Source organism: Chamaea fasciata, unplaced genomic scaffold, assembly GCF_029207755.1.
Source record: "Chamaea fasciata isolate MVZ Bird 193981 ecotype frontalis unplaced genomic scaffold, bChaFas1.0.hap1 SCAF_13, whole genome shotgun sequence".
Lineage (NCBI taxonomy): Eukaryota > Metazoa > Chordata > Aves > Passeriformes > Sylviidae > Chamaea > Chamaea fasciata.
In genome coordinates, this window is record NW_027094098.1 from 3,308,970 (window position 1) to 3,335,794 (window position 26,825).

The 26,825-nt window shown below is 48.6% G+C and overlaps 1 protein-coding gene across 1 annotated transcript in view; it reads right to left on the reverse strand.

Annotated features, from left to right (window-relative positions):
* The window catches only part of FBLN2 (fibulin 2), a 94,083-nt gene extending 70,252 nt beyond the window's left edge, over nt 1–23,831 (reverse strand). Inside the window, exon 1 of the mRNA XM_066195477.1 lies at nt 23,620–23,831. The gene's annotated coding sequence lies outside the window, so the exon portion shown is untranslated. The remainder of the gene's footprint in view (nt 1–23,619) is intronic.
* Nucleotides 23,832–26,825: the final 2,994 nt, after the last annotated feature.

Here is a 26,825-nt window from a genome sequence, read left to right on the forward strand (position 1 = left end):
AGGCAGCCAATTTTTTCCAAGGGAAAGACAGAGTCAGGGAAGGGAGAATCATGTCCTGGGGCTATTTGTCAGTGCTCCCCTTCAGCCCAGCCCAGCCCAAAACAACAGGGCAGGTACTTGGATTCCAGAGGAGTGGAATTCTGTGTCATTGGGAGTAGCCGGGGCAGCACATCCAAAGTGACTCAGTGGGAGAAGGGCAGCTGCTGAGGAGCCAGAGAGGAAGGGCTGGCATGGGACACAGAGAGCTCAGCACAGACAGGGCTGTGCAGGGACCAGAGCAACGGGGACAGGGCCAGGGCACTGCCATGGAGACCCTGAAAAACCAACCATGGGGTCCCTGAAAAACTGACCACAGAATCCCTGACAAACTGACTGCGGGATGGATCCCTGACAAGCTGACCATGGGATCCCCCACAAACTGACCACCAGGCTCCTCGCTCCTCTCTGGACAATGCACAGGGGGCTCAGCAAATCCTGGCATCTGGGCCAGGGTCACAGCTCTGCTGCAGAAGGAGCCAAACTCTTACACCGGAGTGAAAAATAAACGTGTTTGCTATTGATACAAGTTTTTTTCTCTTCTTTTTACATCACCAAGTTTCAGGTGACTATATATATACTCCTCAAAAACACAATTAAATAATCCAGCTATTTCCACACCGGCCAAAGAAATCTGGGAAAAGATTAAAGCAAACTCAGCAACAGCCACTCAAAAATGTTTCCCAAGGCACAGCCAACAAAAACTTGTCAAAGCTCATAAGTTATGAACTAATTTGCACAGGGAGAGCTCTTTTGGCAGCAGGAAGGTCCCTGAGCTCCACAGCACCTCGAGCAGCCTCACACACATGGAGACAGCCTGGAGATAGGGCAGCACGGCTCCCAGGAGCCAGCACCAGCTCTGGGCTCAGGTGAACACTGTCAATACTCAAGGCTGCTTTGGTAAGTGAAAGAAAGAATTTATTCTCGTTTATTTAAAGAGCTGCACTCATCTCTTCCCTCTTGGGAAGGAACAAATGCCTAGTTTGCAAGATGTTCCCCATTATTTAGATATTTGCTATTTCCCATCAAAAAACAACTCAAACACAACCCCTGCACAATCTCATAACCATGCCCTTCAAATATATCCTTTCAAGAACCTGGACTAGATTTCTCTCTCTCTGCCTCCTTTCTCTAATCTCCCTCCAGGATGCTCCAGCCCCCTGCCCCTTCCCAGTTTTAGAGAACTCCCATTTGCAGGGCTGCAGTGCCTCTCACCAAAGGAAGAGCCTGCTGCAGCCTCAGGGACAGTGGCACCAAAACCTGAGGTGTCATTCCCAACCCCTCTGCGATCCCCTCTCCCCATTCCTCCTTTCCTCCACGAAAGAACTCTGGTACTACTCAGACCTCTCTGTGAGGAGCGGATTTAAGTTTTGGGTTTGTTTCTTTTTCATAATCCAGTTTTCTCTTACACCCTTTGAACCCCACTGCCCTAAGCAGTGACAGGAACACAGACCTTTTGTTGGGAAATGTGTTGGTTGGAACACCTGGGCACTCCCTACCCACTGCAGGCAGCTCCTTCCAAACAGTTCAAACTGAAAATTCCCCCACCCCCATCTAAAACCCAAATTAGGCCAAAGAAAGCCTGCTATTTAACTGACAGCTGAGCAAGTGGCCTTTCCTGCCCTGTGCACTGCCATGAGGCAATTTGGAAATAATTACCAAAGGTTTTCACCCAGGGCAGGCTGAAGGGAAGTGCCAGGCAGTTCTGTGAGGGCACAGCCAGAGGAGCAGGGCTGCCTCCACCACCTGAGCTTCAGCCCCAGAACTGAGCCATCAGACTGGAGACTCTCCAGAGGAGCTCAGAGGGGCTCGCTCCAGTCTGCCAGTTAATTCCAAATCAGTGTCCAAACAAAATGTCAATACGGCAAGTTGGTAGCAAATCATTTTTTCCCGTAATTGTGTCCTGACTTCATCACTATCATGATTAATGGTGAAAGTCTAGCTGTTGGGCATGGAAAAATGCCCAAAATTATTGGGTCAACCACGGATTCTTTGGTGTGAAGAAAAGGAACACGGCCTTGTTTCAGCATTCCTGCACATGCCTTCCCATAGACTGCAGACAAGAGCATATCTGGAGTATGGACTGGACATACCCCAAGGCATATTGCCAATTATAAATTAATAAAATCCAGAAAAAGCAGCAGTGATCATTCCCTGGGAACAGTCTCCTCTCATATGGTGACAAAAGAAAGCCCATATCAGGGTTATTATATGTAGCAATTAAATCCTTCAGCTAAAGCAAAAAAAATATATTATTTTAATGGAGGAAAAACTAGAACACTTGGTTCAAATGTTCTCATAGAAATGTTAATTACCACAGGCTTTAAACAAATGGAAATCAAAGCCTACCATTCGTTGAGTATTTTGAAAAGTTTTAATGCAAAAAAAAAAAAAAAAGTGCTGGAAAGAAACTTTCAATTTTTTCCTCGTGAATGAAAGTAAATCCCTGTAAATGAAGCTGCATCTATCATGCTGCTAATCAGTCAGCAGCCACAGATGAAATCCATCAACCCAAAGTGTTCCTGCACAAACCTTCCATAGAAGAAAATGGAATTCATTTGGTTTGGTGGGGACCAAACTGAAAAGGAAAGAAGCCTTCTCTGCTATTTCAGAAACAACAGTAACTCCAGGTGGAGAGAACAGAAGTCACACGCGCACTGCCTCCATCTCCCAGCCCGGGTTTCTCCTTCTCCTCTGCCTGCAGCAGAGGTGGAATCCTGTGTCTTGACTCCCTTCCTTTGACAGGGAACAGATCCCACTTGTCCAGGGGGTAACCTGAATTTGCAGAATAGTTTCCTGGAGATAGGAGCACGGGTTTGTCCTGTTTCTGCACACAACCCCAGGCTGGCACACTCAGCTGCTGAGTGTCCAAATGCACTGGGACAGCTCTGCCCTCAGATGCACCAGTGCACTTCATGTGTTCACAACAATTTGTGGTTCTGTACCACATTCAATCTACAAACCAGAATGAGATTAGAAAAGCAGCTCTTGCTTATTTTGTAAATTACACATTACATTTTCTAATACCACTGGGAGCTCATATGATCTGCTGTGTGCAACACAGACCCTTGAATATTTTCAGTTACTGATCATCATGCAATACAAGTAAACCTATGATCACTTGCTACTACAGGTGGAACATTCAAAACAGAAATCCCAGCAAACCAGATGATACTGCATTAACAAAAAGTGCTGATTGAATAACTGTATATGTTACCTTATAGACACGCACGTAATTTAAACAAGAAAACTTTTTTTTTCCTTTAACATCATCTTGGTTTTGTTGAACACACTGACCAAACTGTAAATTCAATCTGATTTTCAACACAGCAAACAATACTCCACCTAAAGTGGTATTGACTAGTACCAACAATTTGTTTAGTCTTGGCACATTAAAATACACATTTATGTTTTGGTCAATGGTCTGGAAGGGAAGGAAACTATTTTATTTTCCAGCTGAGGAAACCCTACAACCGTAAAGATAATTAATACAAGGGGAAGTAAATAATTAGTACAAGGGGAAATTAATAATTAGTACAATAGAAAAGAATGAGGCTGTAGTCCCTCTTTCCACATTAGTTGCGCACAGCCCAGCACATGACCGAGAAGGAAAATGAAGATGGAAAAGTTACTAACACGAGAGATGAAATAAAGTCTCCCAAGAGCTCAGAATATTCGGTATTTAAAGCAATCAAGGAAGGATACAAGTCCCCACCAGGGGCAGCAGGGGAGGTGCAGTGGGAGGTGTTCCGGCTCTGCAGACGGGGCTGTCAGTGCTCTCGAGGCTGGGCTGAGAGGCACCTGCAGGGAGCCTTCCTGAGAGCCTTCCTGTGGCACGACCCTGCCTCACCCCGCCTGACTGAACTGCTCTGGCAGCCCAGCCAGACGTGCACACCCAGCTGCCTGGGCTGGAGGCTCCACGGGAGAGGTTTTCCCTGGATTTCAGCAATTAACACACACCGACTCCGCAGGCTCCCTGCTGAAAGCCCCACCACGATCCTGGGGACCCAAAGGACAAAAAAACAAGGACAGAGCAAAGAGGTCCATGGGTTTTAGATCCTCAGAAGGTCGCTGGTGCAGTTTAATATCAGTTTTCTGGAAGTCACCTCGCTGATGAGGTTCTCTGCAGTCAGTGGAGGGGTGGGTAAGACTTCAGAGGGGAATTAATACCCCTGATAAACTGCTTGGGATGGATGGATTGTCCCTCTGCTATGACATTTACCATAGAATTCCAGGCTGGTTTGGGCTGGAAAGGACCTTCAAGATAATCCAGTTCCACCTTCCACTACCCCAGGTTACTCCAAGCCCTGTCCAGCCTGGCCTTGGACACTTCCAGGGATGGGGAGTCCACAACTGTGCACCATAGAGAGACTTCATGTGATTAATTACCTTAATTTTGGGCAGATGAAGCTGCAGAGCCTGTGATTTTTTTCACTTTGCAAAGGAGAACTCTATGGGCAACAGCAACAAAATTGACAGAATTGTAAGGAACACAAACAAACTGAAGGGGATATTTCTTCACCAAATGTGGAGCACAAGAGTGCAGAGGCCAGGGAGGAGGAAGCAATCATTCCCTTGGAGGTCAGCTGGGAGAATCCCAGCAGAACCCTGAAAAAAATGATGGATTCCAGCAATTCATCCAGAGGAATGGAGAAAGGGAGTGGAGCAACATCTCACAGTTCTGCCAATCCTCTGTTTCACCTACAGGACAAACATCTGTGAAGGGTTCAGGGTGTGCATCCTGATGGAGATGTTCAGTAATGCAGGGGTGGCCACATTGTACATGGGCACAGTAAGGACTGCCAGGAGCTGGATTTTCATGGTTTCCACGCTCTTCTCAGAGAGCCAAAGCTCTATAAATCAAACTAGATACAAAAATAATGTGCTCTTGTCACACACAGGCTCCTGTCAGTACACACTGACCACGTCACACCCTGCCCACTGCCTCCCAGGCCTGATAAACGAGATTTCCCTTTTGGGATGTTGCACCAACATCAGTGCTCACCTTTAAAATAGCATTAAGCAGCACCTTTCCACATAACCTTCCAATCTATGGAATTGGAATTGCCTTCCAATCCATACTACCACCTCAGCCCACAGGCACTGTTTTTCCTTCAGTAGGAGATATTGGGTTGTTTGACTTTATCTTGTTTACTTTACACAATCGCTATTCCTTTCTTACAGATGGATATGATCTGTTGAAGGCCTGGAACATTTTATCCCAGAGCAGAACTCATTCAAAAGTACCATCTGTTCTTGCTGCAGGGGCACAGTAATGCCAGAAACTGTTTAACATTCCATGAATTAAGATCATATAATGGATAGCTCACTGTTAAAGTGAAGCAAGGCATCGTTTGGAACCCCATGACAGGCATTTTGCTGGGGGTTTGCCTTCAAAATAGATAGCCAATGTATTATTTTTGGTTTGCTTTTAAAGCTTCACATTGGACATTAAGCAGCAAAGGTGGGTCACAATGGGACTTTAATGTCTGGCTTAATCCCCTCTTCCAGCAGGATCCTGTGTAGTAACCTCAGGGACAGAGACACCCAGAGTGGGCCACTGGGTGGTAACAAATTCACTGCAACACCAAATTCTGTTCTCCTCTCCCCTGGTGTGTGTCTGTTGTATCTGCAGGATACACTCCCTAAGAGAACAGAATCCAGTCTTCAAGTTTAAGAGCCATTAAAATGTGACTTATTTTATAGATATTACACTTCCTGCACTCACACACAGCTCCACACTCTGCCTTTCACTTTCTGGAAAGAAACCCCAGCCAGAAATGAACTGCCATTTGCTCTTCCTTCCTACACCCCAATGCCAAGACATTTAATCAATAAAAAGGCTGGACATAAAGTCCTGCTATGAGTCTGTATCATCTGAGTCAACACTAAAACAGCCTTCATCTGCCATTCATACAAGAAAACCACAGAATAAAGAGGGGGGGCGGGGGGGAGAGAATTGCAGCGAAAAGCCCAAAACACACACAAAAGAAATCAATAGAACTGGAAAAAAATGGCTCTGTAGAATGCTGGCCCCAGAGTGGGACACAGTGCCCAGTTCCTGGGATTTTTGGGGGATTTTGGGGGGCCAGGCAGCCCCTCTCCCCCGCAGCTGTGGGAGCTGGGCTCCAGCAAATCCAGGCAACTCACACTCCTTGGAGCAGGAGCCCAGCCCGGAGCGTCCCGGTGACACAAACCAGCACGGGACACTTGCACGCCCCCAGGGGCAGCAGTGATCATCTCAAAACTCGATCATTTCAGCCCAGAAAATCCTCGCTGAAGACCCTGCAACCGTGTATAATCATTGCCATCTCTCTGGGCAGCTCTCACACTGCTATAATAAAATCCTCAGAAGCAAAGCACTTTTAGCCCAGCCATTCCTAATCCCAAAGACAATGCCGATATTTTTCCATCACATCAGATCCTGCACGGTGGGGGAAGGGCAGGAGTGTGAGGAGAGGGGGAAATGCAACTTGAGAAGTGGTAAGCGTGTCAAAATCTAAATTACGTGAAGATATTTTGCAGCACAGTCCTCCTTTATGCCCGTGCAGCTCGGTTCATATGGCTCACATTCAGCCTGTCACAGTGAATCATTGCTACTCCTTGACTTAACATTAACAAAAACAAACCTAACTTTTCGCTCCAGCCTGTGAGGTAAAACTCTGAATTCCCAGTCAAAAGGCCAGAAGTGGCATTAAAAGTGATTGTTTTTGTAAGAAGCTCACTTCGAGGAGAAAACAAACAAACAACAACAACAACAAGCCCGTGAAGATCTGACTAACAGCACGAACACATGTGTCGCTTATGGAGCATTTTGCAAAAAAGCAAAAAGCTTTGTCCACGAGCAGCAAAGACCCAGCTTTAGCAGCCTTAACTAACAAAGCAAACCCGCCCCTTTCTACTTAAGTCCTTAAACTGCATCAAACTGGAGATATTTAACAACAGCTTTAGAGCCTAAAGAACAGTTTAAAAGTAAATCTGGAAAACAAAGTACAAAAATCGACGTGAAACCCAGCCAGATACAAGCTCTGCAAGGAGCAGAACACAAGGCACAAAGCAAAGCCAGCACTCAAAAGTTATTTTACACTTCTCCCAGCGAATCTGCAAGAAATGCCCAGTTAGGAAAGGTTTCTGCTGACCTGTGAATGAGCAGCAATGCAGATGTGGCGAACTCTCCTGTCACCTTTTGTTCCCAGCCATGTCAGCTGTGCTCTGCTCCAAGTGCTGCTCACACTCCCAAATCCCCTTTTCCAGCTCTATCTTAGGAACTGCCCAGATTTTGTAGTGTAATCTGAGCAGGGAAGTACCATGTGCCTATGATATGGTTAATTCACTTTTTACCCCCTGCAATGCTTAAGGAAGCTGCTTCACATTTCAAAGCTGAGCCTAGGGCTGCCTGACCCAGGTACAGCCAGGGCAGGGCTGGGGCTGCCTCCTGCACCCCAACGGGGCCCTGAAATGGCTCATTTCCCCCTCCCAGAGCCCAAAAACCAAGCCTCTGAACTTTGCCAATTAACTCTACTGTTAATATTCTTCTGTTGTTATTGATCTGCTTCTGGTTTGAATTTGCAATTATCATCGTGCTTGACCAGAAGGCTGCACTGAGAGAAGGAGGAAATGCCTCTGCCTCCCAAATTCTGCACAGGGCAGAGTTACACCCACTGTGAAGCTGCCAAGCATGAAGGCATCAGAGAAGGTGCAGAGGAGAGGGAGAATAATCCTCAAATCCTGTCACTCCTGCTGCTCCAGCCCCACACTCAGGTCAATCCCCGTGGTGCCAACCAGCACGAGCCTGGCACAGGCATCTCCTGAGCCTCTGCTCTTGGAAAGGATGAGGAGCAGACTGATTGTGCTATTCCCCAACTTTTGTGCAAGCAAATTCCGTGTAATCCCAGTGTCCACACTGCCAGCGACCCAACCACTGCTAACCCAAGCTTGGGAGGCTGAGGGAGCCCCACTTGGCCAGGGGCAGGGAGGTCCCTGCTACTCCCTCTGCCAGCCCTGGGCAGATGGGGGAGCAGGTAGAGCTGCTCTTCAACAGCCAAGAGAGGGCCTCTAGGAGAGATTAAAGAAAGGGAAGAAACAGTCAGGGACCTTGGAGAGAAAAGATGTAAGACAAAAAGATGGCAGAAAACCTTTGGGGGAACTTTAACTCTTGGCCAGGAGGCAGCAAAGCAATTTCATGTAAGGAACCTGCTTTTTAAATCCTTGCCCTGGGGTATTTAATATCTACAAATACCCTGTGGGGGATTTCGAACAACTGCATTCTGCATCTTTGAGCTTTCCTGTCTTCAAACTCTTGGCCTTTATTCTAAAGCAAAGGTGAGAGCTCTGTCTTCCCTGTTGCGTGATTTACTAAACTCAGTTAAGTTTGAAATTAGGATGTCAATAAGGTAAAACATGGAATCACATAATGAACTATTTCAGAGAAAAAGATATATTCTTCAAGGATGAGTTCAACATCTCAGCTCAGAAATTTGATCGCGATTGGCTATAACGACAATTGCTTACAGAAAAAAAAGCAACAGAAAGGAAGTGAAGTGACCTCAAAGGGTAGGAGTGGAGGCCAACAGTTGTCTCTGCTGATGGTTGTGTTTGTATCACAGAATCATGGGATGGTTTGAGTTGGAAGAGACCTTAAAGCTCATCTCATGCCACCCCCTGCCACGGGCAGGGACACCTCCCACTGTCCCAGGCTGCTCCAAGCCCTGTCCAGCCTGGCCTTGGACACTTCCAGGGATTCAGGGGCAGCCACAGCTGCTCTGGGCACCCTGGGCCAGGGAATCCACAATCCTGCCCTTGTGCCCCCCAGCAGCACTCCATGGCCCTCACCTCACCACCCTGGCAGTGGTGTGGGTGCCCTCTGATTTCTGCGCCCCCCAAGCCCCCCAGGTGAGGCCAGGCAGGGCTGCACAGCCAGGGCAGGGCACAGCTCACTGCAGGAAGCCAGCTCTTCACTGCCTGATTCCATTAGCCTGCAGAAACAGGCTATAATTCGCTGAAATGATGATTAATCAAATCTTCTTTTTCTCTAAGGCAGCTAATGAACAGCCAATTAAGTGTCTCAGTAATTCGCAAATAACAAAGGAATACTCATGGAGTGACAACTACCAGCTATTTAACAGCACAGGCACGGCAGGGAAAGGCAGCCTGGCTGGAAGGGCAGGAGGTGTGTGACCACCGCATCAGCACAAAGCCACCTCTTTATCCCACTTCAGATCCCCACACCACCACCCCACCCGCACTGCTCACTCCCACTGGGGTGCCGGGACAGGGAGCCCTCGTGGGGCCACAGGGCCAGGCGACAGGGGATGGGTGCCCAGGGGACCCCACAGCACCCGATATCCAGCTGGAGGAGCTGCGCACCCAGGGCCTGCCAGCTCCTCCTGTCTCGCGGTTGAGTTCACATCCTTTCCAGACTCCAAACAAATCCACGAATGCTTTGTTTTGATCACGTAAATCAGGGTGAGATTAAGATACATAAACACGACTCAGAGCAGTTACCCGAAAAGCAAGGAGTGACATTTTTAAAAGAATCCATAATCTTTGTTTTTTGAAGTATTTCTTCAGTGGGAATTGTGTTGGAGCAAAGAATGCAAAACCTAGAAGCTTCCAAGAGGGGGTCATGTGAAATTACTCTGTTTCAAGATTTTTCCAAATCACCAACATTTTGACTCTGAATGTATTTGTAAGGATCTGCCAAAAGAACATCAAACGAGTCTTTTTTTTTTTTTTTTTTTTCAGTTTGTAACTGTCTCCTTTTTTTTCCCCAGGTCTTAAAAAATGTTTTTGTAGAGAACTTATGCCATTTCTGTAGAAACTTCTGCAATCCACAATGACATTGCATTTTTTTTTTCAAGCAAAAAGCAAGCCTCCCAATAAAGAACAAAGAACATCCTTTGTTTCAGACGAAGAATTTCAGGAGAAACCACAAAATGTTCAAGCAAAACATTAAACATTTGATTTTCCACCCATTTAGCCAACAGTCTAAGTTTTCCCATACTTCTAATATCAGTGTCAATAAGGAGGGGAGGGGACGGGAGGCAGGTCAGATGGATGACAGTCACTCTGCAACTTAAAACCTGTTAATTACATAAAGATGAAAACAAGATGTTTTGGAGAAAGCACTTTTCTTCTTTAACTCAGCTTTTCTTTTTAATGAGGAAACAAGACCTGCTCGATTCACCCATCAGGAAAAAACAGCATTGAGGGAAAACTGGAATTTGTTACTGGTGTTATTAGAGAAGTCCTGGGCTCTGCTCCTGGGAACACCCAGCTCTGCAGCCACCTCAGTCACCAACACGAGTCCTGTCCTTTGTTAAAGCCCAAACATTACTGATGGCAGATGTTATTTAGGCTCTTTAAACGAGTTTTAGAAAAGCAGGCTTAAAACCAAATGGAAACATTTCATTTTGAACCCAGCAGAGTTTATTTGAAACACACACACATGCTTGCCTGACACACTTCACTGCCTGTTTGCACAGAATGGTTTGGGTTGGAAGGGACCTGAAGATCATCTAGATCCAACACAATTACCGAGTTCCAGTTCCCAGTTAATGGGGTTTTTCCCAGTGCAAAGACATCCCCCAGCTGTGGCAGCAACATGGAACTCCATGGATCTGCCTGCTGGAGTGCCACAGTGCCCAGCCCTGCACAGACACACAGCCACTGCTATTTACACCTCAGAGACAAGCAACCCCACGCCACAGAAATGCAACCAAGAATTAAATACATCAGCTGCCTGCTCTAGGCTTACACTTCATCTTCATGGCAAACACCATAACGGGCTGATTTATTTTTTACATCGTTACAGAAAGAGAAGTTTCAGTAAATTTAAGTAAACCCCAGCGAGTTTCCTTCACTTCAGTCTATTTAAATGCAGAGATAGAAGTGATGCACTCAAGTTAACCTGTTTGCCCAGACTGGAGAGACATTATTAAATGTTCTTGTTCTTTTACACATCCTAAATATTCAGACACTTGCAGCACCCCAGGGCATAGTGTGCTATGTCAACACCTTGAGAAGAATGCAAACATCCTAATAAAAGCGGGGAGAGATTGCTTATCGTGCACTCTTGCTGTTAACATCTGCATTTTACAAAAGCCCAGGAATTATTACACACACTTTCCACAGGACATATCCTCCTGGATATGCAGGCAGCTATGCCAGGAACCAAACAGCGTGTCAGAGAGCAGACTGCATTTTTGGTTTTGCTCTGAAGGCGAATGAATGTTTCGGAGCTTCCTGCAGCTCCCCCTGAGCAGAGCCATTTACTCCACTTTAACCAGCTCAGAACTGAGGGGTAAATCCCCCACACCAATCTGCTCTCTATCCCATTACGTCCTCTCCAAGTGGCCATCCCAGTTTGATACGTTAACCACACCCAAGATCTCACCCTTCAGGGCCATCAGAACCATGTCTGTTGGATGTTGCGTTGATTTGTGTGACAGCTCCATGCACAGGCAGATGAGATTAGAACAGAACGTGGCATGCTGCCAGATCTGAGTGCCCTGTTTATGAAAACTCAATCAATAAAAAGCTACACAGAGCTGGCAGAGGCACTGGGCAGGCTCAGCAGCTCAGCTCCTCCAGGTGGACGGAGGAGCAGCCTCTCAGTCCTCGCTGATGCACGTCAGGAAAGTGACAAACCCAAAAGCAAGCAGGATTATCTTCAGTAGTCTGATTAGCGGCTCCAGATAATCCAGTCGGTTTTGTCTAAAGCAAATTAGGAAGCGCTGGTGGGAACTGAGAAGGGGAGGGCTGGCAGTAGCCAGTGGGGTCAGGGACCTGCACAGGCTGCCCACCCTTGACCCCGGGCTCAGGGCGTTTCAGGAGGTGCCCACCGGCCCAACAACTCTGCCCAGCAGAGCTGCTACCATCTCCTCTGCCAGTTCCACTTAGAGCCAGTAATGCACTTAGCAAAGCAAAACTAGATTAGAAATAAAATTGGGCTTTGCTATCAAAACTAAAATCTGGCAGCCTGTTCCCATGCAAAGCCCTTCACAAGTGATACATTCGTGGAGGACAGCTGGAATAAATACACGACGTTTAATGACACACTAAAAGCAAACCTTGAACAACTTTAAATCTTTTGAAATACTACTGTGAATAGATGAAACCCTGCAGCGCTCACGTTACAATAATTCATCATTTCTAAACAGTGCAGTTTAATTATTTTTTTTAAAAAATCATTTGCAGAATGGGGGGTTTTCCCCATTCCAGACATATATTTAAAGTAACGCTCTCCTGTGAAAAGGTTTCACTTCAGAGTTTTAAATGTTTTCTCTCGTTCTGATCTGATTCATGACACCAGCAAAAGAGATTTCCCAGCTTTCACCTTAATTTTTTTTATAAGTAACCTCACCTCCAAACCCAGAGCACAGCACAGAAAAGCAGCAGTCCTACAAGTTTTTCTACAAAACACTTCAAATGCGATTGCCACAGAAACTCAGACAACAAATTGCCTTGTAACTTCAATGGGGATTCAGATCCCACAGGCATCCCCTAAACCTCTGTCCATGCACATCCAGTGTCACCCTAGAAGGTTCACAGATGCTCAGGTAGAAGAGCAGATCCGTCATTCCATTCTGCTGTTCACAGATGTCCTGGAGGGTTTCAGCTGGCCCCACCCTGAGCACCACCAGGGATCTGTGGGATTTCCCAGCTCTGAGCTGGGTGGGGGACAGGAACCGACCTGAGCGGATTTAGGGCAGCACAAACAGAGTGTAAGAGGCACATCTCAAGCTGCGGCTGGCCCAAGGGCCCAGCTGTCACTGGGGGAAGCCTGGGGACACACAGACAGTGTCTCCTGGCCCTGGCTGGAGCAGGAGCTGGCTGAGGACCAGCAGCTGGCTGGGAGTCCCCCACCACATGTCTGGCAGGAGGGACAGAGGGAACATTCACTGTGCTAGTGCAGACTCAGCTAATTCGAGTCAAAAACAAAGGTGGTTTGAGCTAACCTGGCTGGATTTGCAGGGAGGTGGATTAAGAACACCCATAAGACCCTTTCTGCCAGCTCTGATGGGGATATAATCTTTGCTGGTTGTATTTTCTATTTCCAAAATGTCATGCATGCCTGCCCCAGGAACTGCTTTTTCTCTCTCTCTCCATCACCAGTCTAGACAAAACTGTATTAAGATCATTTCTTGACTTATGTGTACAGGTGGAAGGGGTTAGCAGTCACTAAAAGGTTTTCTGGATACAGGAAAAAATGAACTCCTTGTCTCCAAGGTGTCCTCAGTGAATAGAGTTGGGAGCAAAACCTAGAACTAAACTAAAAGCTCCCTGCCAAGGATCACACACACACACACAAAAATTAAAGAAAATAAATTCCTACCAGAATAGCATAATTAGAACTGAATAATAGAATAAAATAAATAGACTAGAATAATAGAATAAAATAAATAGAATAATAATAATCCTATCAAAATAAATAAAAATACCAAAACAGAAAGTCTGCGAGGTGTGGAGGGGCACTTCCTCAGCCTTGGTGACACAGAAAGGAGGGGGTGAGGTACTCGTTGTTCCTGTGGGGGTGGCCCAGCCCAGCCCATGGCAGCTGTCTGTCCGTCTGTCTGTGCAGCTGTGCCTCGCCAGGGGCATCGGGCTGGGCTGGGCTGGGCACTCCATGCCTGCCCTCATTCACAAAAAACGAGTCTGAGCAGAGCCACAAAGGCTCCAGTGCACCCAGCAGGAAATGGCAGTGACACCTCTGCCCTTGCCGGCCACATCTGCATGGGGAGATCAGTGATCAGGGACAGGGCTCCGGCTGCCCCTGCCCCTGGAGCCAGCCCACAGGGCTCGTCAGCAAACAGGACAGGCAGGGATGTACCTTAATGCAAACGAGGGATGGAATGAACACAGCTCCATTTTCATGAACAGCACGTTAGGTTTGTAACACACGAGAATGAAAACGTAGCTCAAAGGGTCTGGGCTTGCTCTGGTCAAGTTCAGCAGCAGCAGGAGTGGCCAGGCCACAAGTGAGCTGCATTTCTTCATTACCTACATTTGTTTCCACTCTTTGATTCCCAGCAGAAAGACCACAACAACATAAGCAGGAGAAAACAATCCACTTTTGGGAAAGTGCCTTTCCAAGTCTCTTTTGTTTAACTCCTGATCTGAATGAACATGGAATTGGAAGGGACTTCTTGGGATATTAAATACAGGCCCCTGTTATTAAAGGCAACTTGTCACTTCCAGCAGAAAGAAAGGTTAATGGTATGCCAATGAGCTGGAAGGAAATCCAAATCTCCAGTGCCAGAGAATGGGGGGAAAAGCTAAACAAAAGTGAATGCATGAACCCATTATCAGGAGATCAGAGCCTTATTCTAAACATATGGGCTGGTGGCACATCGAGGAGGAGATAAGAGGCACAGTAATTAAGTCACGGTTCTTTCTGTCACTAGGGATCTGCATATAGCTAAGAAAAACACCCCAGCACGCTCAGCCTGGGACAGAGGAGGAAGGGGAGCTCCCAGGGCACCTGAGAGCACAGCGGCCCCAAGGTCACAGGCTCATGGAAGAGGCAGGCAGGCCCCAGGCAGCAGCACTCTGGTTTCTTCTGCTCAACAGCCAGGAGGCAGCCGGGGGAAAGCATTGCCCACTGCAAGCCTTTCAGCAAGCACCAGAATCTCTGCAGAATGTGAGAGACACTTCTGGTTCTGGCAGAAGCAGCTGAATCCCCACCTTGTACTCACAAACGATGGGAAGAAACCCCCAGGAATGGAAACGTTCCCAAAGAACAGTCTGAAGGAGAAGACCAGCCCTGTAAAGATTTCTCATCTCCCTGGATGAGGGAAAGAAGGCAGCAGGGAGGTGGTTGGCAGGAGGCTTGGTTTGGTTTATATGGGATGCAAAACCTGGGGGCACAGGGATGGGGGGGAGGGACAGCCAAGGTCCTTTCCATCCCCAGCAGTCCCCACGCAGCCTATGAGACCTGAGCCACCAGACACAACAGCAGGGAGAGCAACAGGAGCCCTCAGGGCTTCCAGTGCACACTAAAAAGGCAAAAAACCACAGAGTGAAAACAGCCTGGAGCAGGGCTGTAACCTCTCTGCTCCTGCACATCCAGAGGAAGGGATGTCCTTCAGCAGGGCTGGAGGGGTCCTGGCAGCACGGAAGGCCCAGAAGCGTCTCCTCCTGGAGCTGAGGAACTGTCCAGCAGAACATTTCCCAGGTAGTGCAACACCAGGGCTCCATCCCAGCCAGAGGATCAGCTGCAGAAGATGCTAATTCCTGCTCTGTTGCCACCAACCATTTGAGCCCCAAAAAACCCCCCTGGGGCGCCTGGTGGGCTGCATCTCACACATGCAGGAGTGAAGCTACACCCAGGAGCGCTCTGGTGAGGCCCCTGTGAGCTCACAAGCCTCTCCCAGCAGGGTCCAGCTGATGCTCAGCCCCCAGAGATGGGGGCTGTTGCTGCCCTCCCTCGAGCTCATGCCTGAGCTCTGTTTGGAATGTCATCTTTAATGCCACCAAGCACTGTGGGGGACTCCCTGCCCATCATCACCTCTCAAAGGCCACCTACACTCAGTCCACAAAACTGCAGAACACCATTTCTTCCAGCTCCGAGCAGATCACAGAAATTTAGAAGTGTGTAATATCATGTGATCATCGAACGCAGCTGGAAGGGGATTAAAGTGAATGGATGGAAAGAAAAGAGAGATCTCTTCAGTCACAAGGACTGATTTAAACTAAAAGAAAACCATTTTTTCTAGTATTTACAGACACTGCAAGGCTACTGTTCCCTTATTACTTATTCCAGCATCACTTTCAGAGTAGCCTGATGCACTGTGCTCAGACAGAGGTGGGGTCCCTGAGGAGCTCCCAGGGCTGAAGAGCTCCATGGCTTTGCCATCAGTTTCTTGTCTTTAGTGCAGAAGTTAAAGCTCCAAGCTCCACACCAAACTCAATAAACCCTGCTGGGAGCGTTGCCTTCGTGACAGAATACATTGATGCAATTAAAATAACATGGCTCTTGAGGAGTAAGGCAGCTCTGGGAAAGCTCTGCCAACAAAGCAATGCCAATTAAGAGTGTGATTTTTGGATTATATTTTTAGGCCAACATCAGCCCTATTAACGCTGGTATAAATGTCTTCAAAGTGATTTTGAAGGTCCAGCTGACGCCACTTGGGAAAAGAACCAGTTAAAAGACTGGGGTTTGGCCTCTGTAGGCTCCATTCTGTCATTAGGGGAAAATCTTCCATAATAAAACTAATTTCATCCATTCCATTAATAAGGGGGGGGGGGGTTGTGTCTAAAATCTCAGACAATTTTACACCCATTAACTGTATACCACGAGCTGCAGTTTTTGTTGTTAAATGACGTAAGTTGGGAGTAAAGCCACATTTATGGGATGTGCCCATAGCTTCTGTCTGCATCTGAAAGGACCGGGATGCCCAAAGCAAAGAGGAGGCGTGAGGAGGAGCAGGAATGGAGAGCCCTCAGGTGCCGATGGTCTGACAGAAAACCCCAAACACAAACCCCAAACACCGCCCCATCCACTCATCGCCTGTGGGCGCAAAGAAACCAAACTCGACGCTGATAGAACTTGGCAATCGCGGCAGCTTTCCTTTCCAAAGAAAACCAAAGGTTGAGAGAGAAAATTCGATACCAGTGGGGCACACAGCAGCTCCAAGGCCCTTCCCGCAGGTGTTACAGACCTGTGCCCAAAAACCCTGCTGCTCTGACCTCATCCCTGGGCGGCTCAGCTCGGCCCGGCTCAGAGCGACACGGGCGGGAGAGAAGGTGAGGGGAGGCACGGGGCCACAGGAGAGGCTGCCTTTGGCTCAGCCCTCGGTGATCCTGCGTTCGGCAGGATTTCTGCCCTGCTCCTCCGAGGCGGTCCCCAAATCTCCCCGGCACATCCCTCCCCTGTGCCCCGACCCTCCCGCCACAGCCCCGGGCCATTTAAACGCCGCTCGCTGCAGAAATCCGAGCATACCAGCACAAGCAGGCAGAGAGCGCCTTTCTCAGCTCTGCTATGTACTTTCTCCTCTTCCTTTGGAGCTGCCCGCTGGTTTTCTCTCGCTCTCTCACAAGCCTGCACCGCTCGGCGTTTCAGGAGCGCTCTCGGCCGCTCTCCCCGCAGCGCCAAAATGACATTTTGCTTTGCAAACGCTCCCCCCGCCCCGCGGGCCGCTCTTGCCTCCACCCTGCGAGTTGTTTTCAATAAAGCAAACAGCCCCGAAAAACATCCACTGCGACTTTTTTTTTTTCCCCTCCTATGACAATTTACCACTTTCAGAGAGGAACTAACAGAGAGGGGAAAAAAAAAAAAAAAAAAAAGGAAAAAAGAAAAAGAAGAACAGTGCAAGGAAATCTCCGCGTATTTGTCCCGGGAAGGGCTTTGGCTGGAGGGGCTGCAGCGGGCTCCGGGAGCGGCCGGGGCTGCCCCGCACTTACCGCGCTGCGCTGCGGGCGCCGCTGGCTCCGCTCGGCTCCGCTCGGCTCGGCTCGGCGGGGAAGGGGCCCGGGACCCCGGGCCGGAGGGAGGGGCCGGAAAGCTGCGGCGGGGCCGAGCGAGCGGCGCCGGGGATTGTCCGAGCTCACACCGGCCCCGAGGGACGAGAGCCCCGGGCGGCGCGGCCGGACACTCGGGACAATGGGCTGGGATGGATGGGATTGGGATGGGATGGGATGGGAGCAGCCCCCGGACGGGCTCCTGGGGACTGCGGCTACAAAGGACAAAGAGAAAGCCGGGGGTGAGAGGTGAGCGCCGCGCCTGCCCCGGGGCCCAGGGCCCTCACCTGGCTCTGCCCAGGTTAACCCCGCTCTGCCGACCAAAGGGGTTGTACCAGAAGGGCAGGCTTTTCAATTTGCTTTTGTCCCACCGGTGCTTACTGAGATTTAAACAGCCCCAAACTCACCTGGCCGAGAGCCCTCAGGGAAGTGTTTGGTGCTCGGACCCCGCTCTGTTCATCGAGAGCGTCCCCTTGTCGTGGGACACCAGCGACTGTTTATGGAAACCCATCCTGGGATAAAGCAGACAAGTCCCTGCAGCACACACTATGTCATCGGGAAAGCATCCCTCCTCCGAGGGTCCCGGGAATAACGCCGCGCTGCTCCCTGCCAGGCAGTGGGGCTGCGCTGCGAGCTCAGGGGCTCAGCCACAGGGAGCAGCTTGTCCTGCACTGAGAGCTCGGGCTCCTCTCTCTGGGCACCCTGCTCGGCTCCCCCCGGCATTTCTGTCCCTCCAGGACCAGCCCTGAGCTCTGTCCCCGGGGCAGGCAGCACTGACACACAGCTGGGATGGTTTTACACTGCAGGGCTCCTCTGCCTTCTCAGGGGTTTGGCTGTGAGAAGCAGAGACCCTGTTTGGTGCCCAGCAGAGCTGCTGGCCGGACAGCTCTGCCCAAGGCTGCGGGGAAGAACAGCAGGAGTGTGGCAGTGTCCCGCCAAGGCCACCCTGCAGCACCAGCCTGGGCCCTGTGCACAGCTGCAAACAGCTGCTGGAGGCACCAGAGCATCCATGGCCTGCCCGCCAGCTTTGCATCTCCCAACAGCCAAGGGATGCAGCAGGATCCACTGCTGCAATCAGAGGTGGGAGCTCCCCACAGTACTTGGTCACCTTCCTCCTCCTCCTCATGGCAAAGTCAGCCTGGCCCAATCTATGGCACTAAAAATGCAACATTTTGAGGAAACTTTGGAGCTGGGCCTGGCTCTCAACTCCCATTCCCAGGCAAGGCTGAAGTCTGCACAGACAAAATGTGCATACAATTAGGGAAAAGGAGCAGGGTAAGAGTTTCCATTTCTGAAATGTGGAATCCTGTCTCCAACACAGGCAGTGCTTGGGAAAGTGGGGCTGGGCTGTTGTGGGATGCTGCAGCCTATGTGGGAAGGGTCCTGCCTACTGCTGCTGGACACCCTGAGGGATGGACCAACTTCACAAAATCATTGTGTAACTTCAGCCAGGGAGAAAAATGGTATTTACTTTGTAAGCAAACAATCAGCCCTCCCAAAATGTTCCTGCACAGTCTTGAATTTCATCTGTAGGAAAAAAAGAGAGCCCCAGAACGAGCAGAGCACTCTGATTTTGCAGTCCCTCTGCGGAGATGCAGCGTGAGCAGTGCTGCTCTGGAGGCAGGGTTACAGCCCCTGGGAATGGTGTGGTGACAGCCCCTGATTGCCCCTTGCTGCCCCCCCTGCAGCAGGAGCAGAGGGCAGCAGCAGAGCTGGGGAAATGCTTTATCTGGGCTCTGCACTGGGACTGGGACTGAGCTCAGAGCGAGCCCACATCACCCAGCTCAACACCCTGAGCTGTGCTTGAGGAAGACCAGGAGAGACCAGAGCAGTCAGGACTGTGATAAAACTAAACCAGGAATTACAGGAGACTCCCAGAATCACTGCAGCAGCTTCGCCTGTTAAAACCATGATGCTCTAAGCAAGGTAAAGTCTGTAGGCAGCTTTAAATTCTCTCATCAGACCAGTTGATGCATGTGGGAGATACTTCAGGAGCTTTCAGGCATCTAAATCTTTCCTCAGATTGAAGAGGGGGTGCAAGCTGCACCTCACCAGAGCACCACACACCTGGATAAACTCAGGAAGTCCTAACCCTAAAATTGGAGCCCTGTGCTGGTGGGCTATCCTGAGGCAGTGCTTTTACTCAATTTATCCAAGTTAAAAAGTTACTCTGTTTTTGAGCCGTATTTTTAACAACATAAGATCACTTAAAATATTTTGCTTTGACTTCAAGTGACACCGAAGAACCAATACATCCAGGATTTAATGAAGTGAGGCTAAATGGAAATATCCATCATTTCTGAATGAAAGAAAACCGACAGCATTATCTGGGGACTGAAAGGATGAGGCAGGTTGTGTGAATCCACACACAGACACAGCAGCATCCTCATGGGTGGGATAAGCACAGGCCCACTCAGGGACCAGCTTTTGCAAGCCTGATTTCAGGAGAAAAGTTTGGACTTGAACCCAGGCCCTTTTTTTTTTGCATCTCCAACTCCCCTGAACCCTGAGCTCTGCACCAAAGGGGACAGGCAGGGAACCAGAGCACAGAGAAACCTCTGTGCATGGGGTGGGTCATCCTTGGCTCACCTAGAAACAACTTGTTTTCCAAAGAAAAGCCCCACAGAAGAGGAACCAAACCAGAAGAGAGAAGATGTGCCATTTTAAAATTCCACAGCTAAGGCAGGAAAAAAAAAAAAAAAGAAAAAAGAAAAAGAAAAAAAAAAAAGTCTCTAGTGATTCCTAAGCAACAGTTTCCTAATGGCTGACCAGTGGAAGGACACCCCCAGTGTCCTCTGCCCCTGTAAATTGTAGGAACATTTTTGCCATGTCTCTGCCATGTCCCTCCCTTCCACATGGCTCTGGCTTTCCCACTTTAAAGTGGTGCCACTCTGCTAGAACAGCCATGGAGCAGAGCAGGCTCAGACTGAAATATTTGTTTGTGTGTCCCCATCCAACCACAGTTCTTCAGAATTTGGGAAGATGTCACAAAGCAACAGAAAACAATGTCCCCTTGGCCAAAGTCAGACCACTCCACAGCGTGCCTTGCATTGCAGTGGATGGTTGAGAAACATAAGAAATGCACAGCTCACACGGGAAAAGCTTTCAGAAGATTTCAGAGAGACACTGTTCTAGCACATTCCATACAAGAGAAATCGACTAGCTCAGTCCAAACAAATCAGTTACAGTCTCTGCATACTCTGAGCCCATGCAGAAGAGCTCATCCCATTCTGGGCATTTCTGATCACCGGGACTTGTAAAGGTTTGCTGGGATCTGCAGAGCTGAACTTGTGACAGGGAGAAGGTAAAAAAGCAGCTTGCAGGAGAAGATTCCTGCAGTGTGAAAATCCACTCCAGCAGTCTAGGGGGGAAACAGCACCTTCCTTTCCTAATCATCAGCCAGTTTTTTCTGCAGGTGTTTGGTCACATTCACTCTCTGCTACACCCATTCAGTGCTCTGTGAAACAGAGCAGAGCCTAATCCTTCAAGCCAGGAGCAAGCATTCCTGACAGTGACTTGCCATTAATTTAATGTACTGGCAAGGCAAGGACACTTAGAAGCAGCATTTGATAAAGTATTCTTTCAGATTCTGATATATTTACTGCCAGTGCCTGAGAAATGTACCCAAATCTAACATCAAAAGGCTCTTCAAGAGAAACAGCAGGAAAATGATCTTTATCTTGGAAACTGCTCCTGGTTCTCAAACTTTTCCAGCACTAGTAATTGATGGAAATCAGCACTGTGATCAGCCAGCAAATGTCACCTCAGTGAGGAGCCTTCGGATGGCAAAGGCTGCAAGGACAGCCAGGGTGAGCCCTCCTGCTGCCCCACAGCTGCCAGGGCTGCTTACCTGCACTTGTGTCACTCATAAAGCTCCCAAAAACCCAAACCAAGCCTGTCAGATACACTTTAGCTGGGACTGGTTTCCAAATAGAGGCTCAAATCTGACCTCCAGGCAGTGAGTGGGAAAAGTGGTGTTTGTCCCCAGTCACCCCTGCTGGGATCTCCCATTTCCTCCTGCCCATCCCAGTTCCTCTCACTGGATCCTCTGTACCTGAACATTCTGAGAGTGAGGAAGCTGAAGATGTGACTGAAATGACACATTTCTTCTTCTTGTTTTCTCTTTTGAAACTGTTCGGCATTGACCTTGAAAGTTTTCAAAGAACAGGAGAAGCTCTGGTTCTTTCCGTGGTGGATGAGCTGACTAATGCAGGCTGTCAAAATCCACTTTAGATTTGCTGCAGCACATCACATGCAGGTTGTAAACAAACCAAATATCCAAGATAAGAGTGGCCACCAGCAGGCTGCATCCCGTGGAGCCACCCTCAGAGTCATGACTGCCATTGTGACTCTGAAACATGCTCCTAATTTAGAAAGGATAAAGTATTGACAACCCATTTCAGCAGAACTTTACAAACCTTTAAGGTCCTGCCAAGCAGGACCCAGAGCCCACGGGCTCTTTCTGTGTGGGCTGTTTTAATGTGGAGTTTTTGCCCCCACACCCAGCTCTGCTCCATCAGCAGGAAGCTCTATGGGTGCAGGGATCTGGCAGCACTGCACCCAGCCTGTGGCAGGGCCAGGACACAGCAGAGACTCCAGTGGGAAAGCCAGAAGGGAAACAGAGAGGAAGGAGACAGCAAGCAGGAGGAAGCTAGAAATTAGGAAGTAAAAGCATCCTTCTGAGCCTGGATATTCCCACCTAGTTCCCAGCTGCAAGTTCACCTCCCCTGTAACACACCCCATTATCCACCCAAAATGAGTGGATTGTGTTTTCTCCCTGAGGTGAGCTGTGATTTCCATCTGCTGTTTCTGCCTTCCACTGCACGGGAAGTCTCATCTCCCAAGCTCTGCTTTGCTGTCTGGAGTTCCCTGCTGCCTTTGCCCACTCACTGAGCTACCAGAAAATTGCCAGAAACATCAGCCCTTCAAAACCACTCAAATTATAAAGAGGACTGCCTCTGTCTCATCTCCAATGCTCACAAACACAGAGGGAAATGCTGCTCCAGCCTGCCACAGCTCCCTGCTCTGCAGCAGGACCTCAAATCCACTTCCCACCACCTTTGAACGAGGCTGTGGCTTTGTCTCATCCCCCCCAATCCCGGACACCGCTCTGTCCTCACGCACATGAGTCTGTCCCAAGCAGCACCTGCGTTTTTGAGAGGAGCCTGCAGTGAGCCCAGCCAGGTGACAGCCAGGACAAAGGAGGGGCTGGCACTGCTGAGGGGAGGGTTCCAGCTCAGCCCACACAGGCAGAGCCCTGCTGCCAGTGAGCGTGGGTCGTTGGCAAGCTGCAAGGTACAGCAAGGTCCCATCTGACAAAAGAGTGCAGAAACCCTGAAAATTACTCGTCACAGATCAGCGTTTTCCTCTGGTGAATGGCTCAAATAAAAATGTTTGCACTGAGGCCAAGAATGCAGGGTCTGAGGCCAAGCAACATCCTGCAATGGTAATAAATACCTACTACACAAATAAACTACCAGGATGGCTGATTTCCCCAGATGTCACGATGTTGCCCCGTGCACAAGCTGCTCTTTGCTGCTGCCTGCTACCCCAGCCTCAGGCTGGCAGCACTCTGCCACAGAAAACCAGTCCTCTGTTCAAATAAACCAACTGGGAGAGAAACTAGAGTGCTGTTACTGAATATTCAGTTATTGTCATTGCTATTGCCTCATATGTTTGAGAATGCAAACGATCCAAAGCGAAGAATTTTGACTGGTGTGGGAAAAGGGGTGACAGTCACCAAGTGCTGGCAGAGCAGCTCCCTCCTCCAGCCAGAAGGAAGGCCTCACATTAGAGGCTTTGCAAATTGGAGAAGGTGTGGAGCTAATAAAAACTTGAAGCAGCCTGGAAACCTGATGATTAAATCTTGGAAAGCTGAAGGCCATGTGAGCTGGTTAGTTCTGACTCGTGCCGTGATGGATCTCTAACAACATGTGAAAGTTATCATCTCACCAGGCAAACATCCCTGTTGTTGGGCAGCACTGACATGCAGACAGCCAAGTGCTGAACAAAACCAGCTCACAAGCCCCACAGGGACTATTTGGACATCTCATCCTGCACAAATATACCCAGTTCACACAAAATCATCACCGGCTCAAAGTTAAAAATGACTCCCAACGTTACCTGCTCCAGAAAACCCAACTGTGATGTTTCATTTGCTGTTTTTCCACCCCAGCTGAAGCTACAGCGTTGGGGCTGGCTCCATGCAAGAGGAATCCACGTACAGCACGCACTTCCTTGCTGAATTTATGGATGCTGCCATGCAGGAATACAACAGGGCTGGAAAACTGTGCAGCCCTGGGTAGTTCATGCTCAAAGGCCAGCCCACAATTGCCTCGGACGTGGCTCCTGTTACTACTGAAGGGAATAGCTGAGCCCATAAATCAGACAGCAGCAACGCCCCTCTCACAGCTGCCTCCAGTCTCCCTCCTGAAATTTGGCTGGGTGTTTACTCTGAGATTCAGAACACACATGTAAACTGTTTAGGGATATTCCTATATCCCTGCTTCTCCCTTAAAAGTGCCAGAGAATGAAAAATGTGACCCATTAGTGTTGTAACCATCAGAGAGAAAAAAAAATAAATAAACAGGCAAAAAACCCCTGCAGTGAGGGTTGACCTGTAAGAGGCCAGCCTGTCCCCTCAGCCTGTTCCAGTTTCTGGGGCACTGCTGCTCTGGAGGGGTTTTCAGGCAGCAGTGGGCAGAGCCCAGGTCCCACTCCTGTGTGAGCCATGAACACCGGTGGGAAAAATAAAGGGTCAGGGAGGAAACTGTGTTGATTTATTGTTGTCATTAGGGTGAGATCTGAACACTGGGATTGCCAAAGCTGCTCATCAGGACAGAGCCCTCTGGCCACGCTGCTTTCTTGTTTTCTTCTATGGAAACACCTTCAGAGCAGCGTGGCAGTTTCCATTTCGTGTGGTTTCCACACACAAAAAGGATCCCTTTTCCCTGGCCCCGAGGCTGAGGGAGCAGGGAAAGGTTAAAATGCCACAGGGCTGTGAGGAAAGAAGTGTCAGAAACAGCCCACTGACGCTGGAGAGAGGAGGGGGAGGAAGGTGTTTTATGCTTTTGTTTCTGACCATCCCTAGCAAGACATTAAACTGATTTTCCCCCAAACTGCAATGCTAATGGTTCTTGGCAAATCAGCACCACTCACAGAGAAACTGGAAAAGATCATGGATATTTCCCTCTTCAGTGTTACCTACACAGAGTAGCACAAAACGTGGTCAGGAATTCCTGCCACAAGCAGAAAGTCTGGTGACGTTGGTGATGAGAGTGGCCACAGCTCCTCACAGTCCCAGACAAAGCCATCCCAGGGCCAGCACCCTCCATCCCACCCCAGGGGATGCCCTCAAGGTGTGGGGAAATCCCTTCTGGATTCTACCCTACAAGGGAGATCTGATGTTGAACCAGAGCTCAGGAGCAGCTCAGGGATCCTCTGGAGCCAAGGACAGTCACATTCCCACCCTGCACCCAGGAACTGGTTTGCAGTAAAAAGTGTTCCAGGAGACCTTCAGCAGTCTCCACATGAGGCTCAGAAGGGCTACATTCAACCTTGCTGTTAGTTAAGATTTTTTTTTTTTTTTTTTTAAATTTTAAAGAGACTTATCTGTGGGCAAGAAAGCTCTTTGCAGAAAGTGTGTGGGTTTGAGGAGTGGGAGAGAGCTGTGAATAGATTCAAGCCCTTCAGCAATAACCAACAGTCTGCTCGAGATGGAAATTCATCCTTTTAGCTTTAGGGAGATCTTTAGGATATGCTGAGACCTGAGCTGATACTGGATTTTTAATTTTTTTTTTTTTTTCTGTGTAGACCTTTATCTTCAAATAATAAACCAACACTTTGCCTCATGCAAGGCAATGAAGAGAGTGAAAAAATCCTTTATCACCTACGGTCTTGTAATGTGGCATCAACACAGCCTTTAATAAAAAGCATCTTGATAGAGTAATAGTTTAAAGTTTATTTTCCAAACAGAGCTGTTGTTTGCCTAGAGTAATGTAAATTTGCAGTTCTCCTTTACTCTTCACAGACGATGAGAGGAAAAGATTTTAGGATCTCCCCGAAGGAGAGATTTAATTGTAAAACAAAGCACTAAGTATGACATTTAGCTGAGGCTGTAAAGGCTACAGTAATTTAAAAAGACTAAAACATATGGTGCACTTCATGAGGCTGGTTAATAGGAGCTCCCAGACTGAAGCTTTTTGAGAAGAAACAGACAGAAATTCTCCTCCATCCTGAACCACAAAACAAGCCTTTGCTGTAGTCCTCGTGAAGCAGGAATGACACTCCCATCCTAATTCGCTTCATCTGGAGGAGAGGGATTTCCTTTCACCTGCTACGTGAGATAGGAGCAGTGTTGTGACCTGTGAGTGCATTTAGGACACGACATGAGGGAAGGAAATTGTCATTAGTGGTTTGTAATCTCCTGGCAGCACGGGACAGTGCCACACTTGGCTGCAGGAGGCTCTGATAAGCAACACTGAGGTCACACTTGGAGCACCCTCCCTAATCCCAGGGGCTGGATCGTGTTTCAGTGATTACAGGAGCACAAGGAGCCCTTTGCAGCAGGCACCAAGCTGGAGATGTTGCAATGTGGTCAAATCCCAGACCAGCAGAGATAGAAACAAAACAAACACAAACCACAACAACAACTTGTGTAATCAGATCGTTCAGAGGAGCTGGGAGCCAAGTCCCTGGCTGGTGCTAACCAGCACAGCTCTTTCTACGCTCAATTTCTCCATTTTGGGTCATCATCGTTTCATAGCCTTAAAGCTCTACCTTCTGGGTTCAGGTATGATCATTTCACAGCTTTAAAGCTCTACCTTCCCACTTCAACATGCAGCAAACCTATAAACTCTGGGCTATCAGCCTGAAACGGCGTTTTGTGAAAATCTCTGCTCAGCTGAAACCCACAGATGCCTTTTCCAAACATTTCCATCTCTGGCTGCTGTGGGTGCTGGGTGCAGAGTCCGTTCCTGGCAGTTCCATACCTGCTGCCCAGCTCAGCCCTCCAGCTGAGAGGGCACTGGAAATTGAACTCAATCTGATGAGCATTCACAGCTTTTTGCCTTTCAGGAAGACAGCCCAAAAGGAGGCCAAGGGAAAGGGTTTCTCCTTTTTTCTTTTCTGTTCCCTGAAAGGGTGGTCAGAAAAATAAGAATATTATCAAAAGGCAAAAATACATATATATATATAAGAGAAGAAAAGCAGATAAGTAAACACATCTGACTGCCCTTGAGCCAAATATTATTGAGCACCCTCAGCTTGCCCCCATAACCCAGGCATGTGATATATCGTAGAATCACAGAATGTTTGGCCTTGGGAGAGAC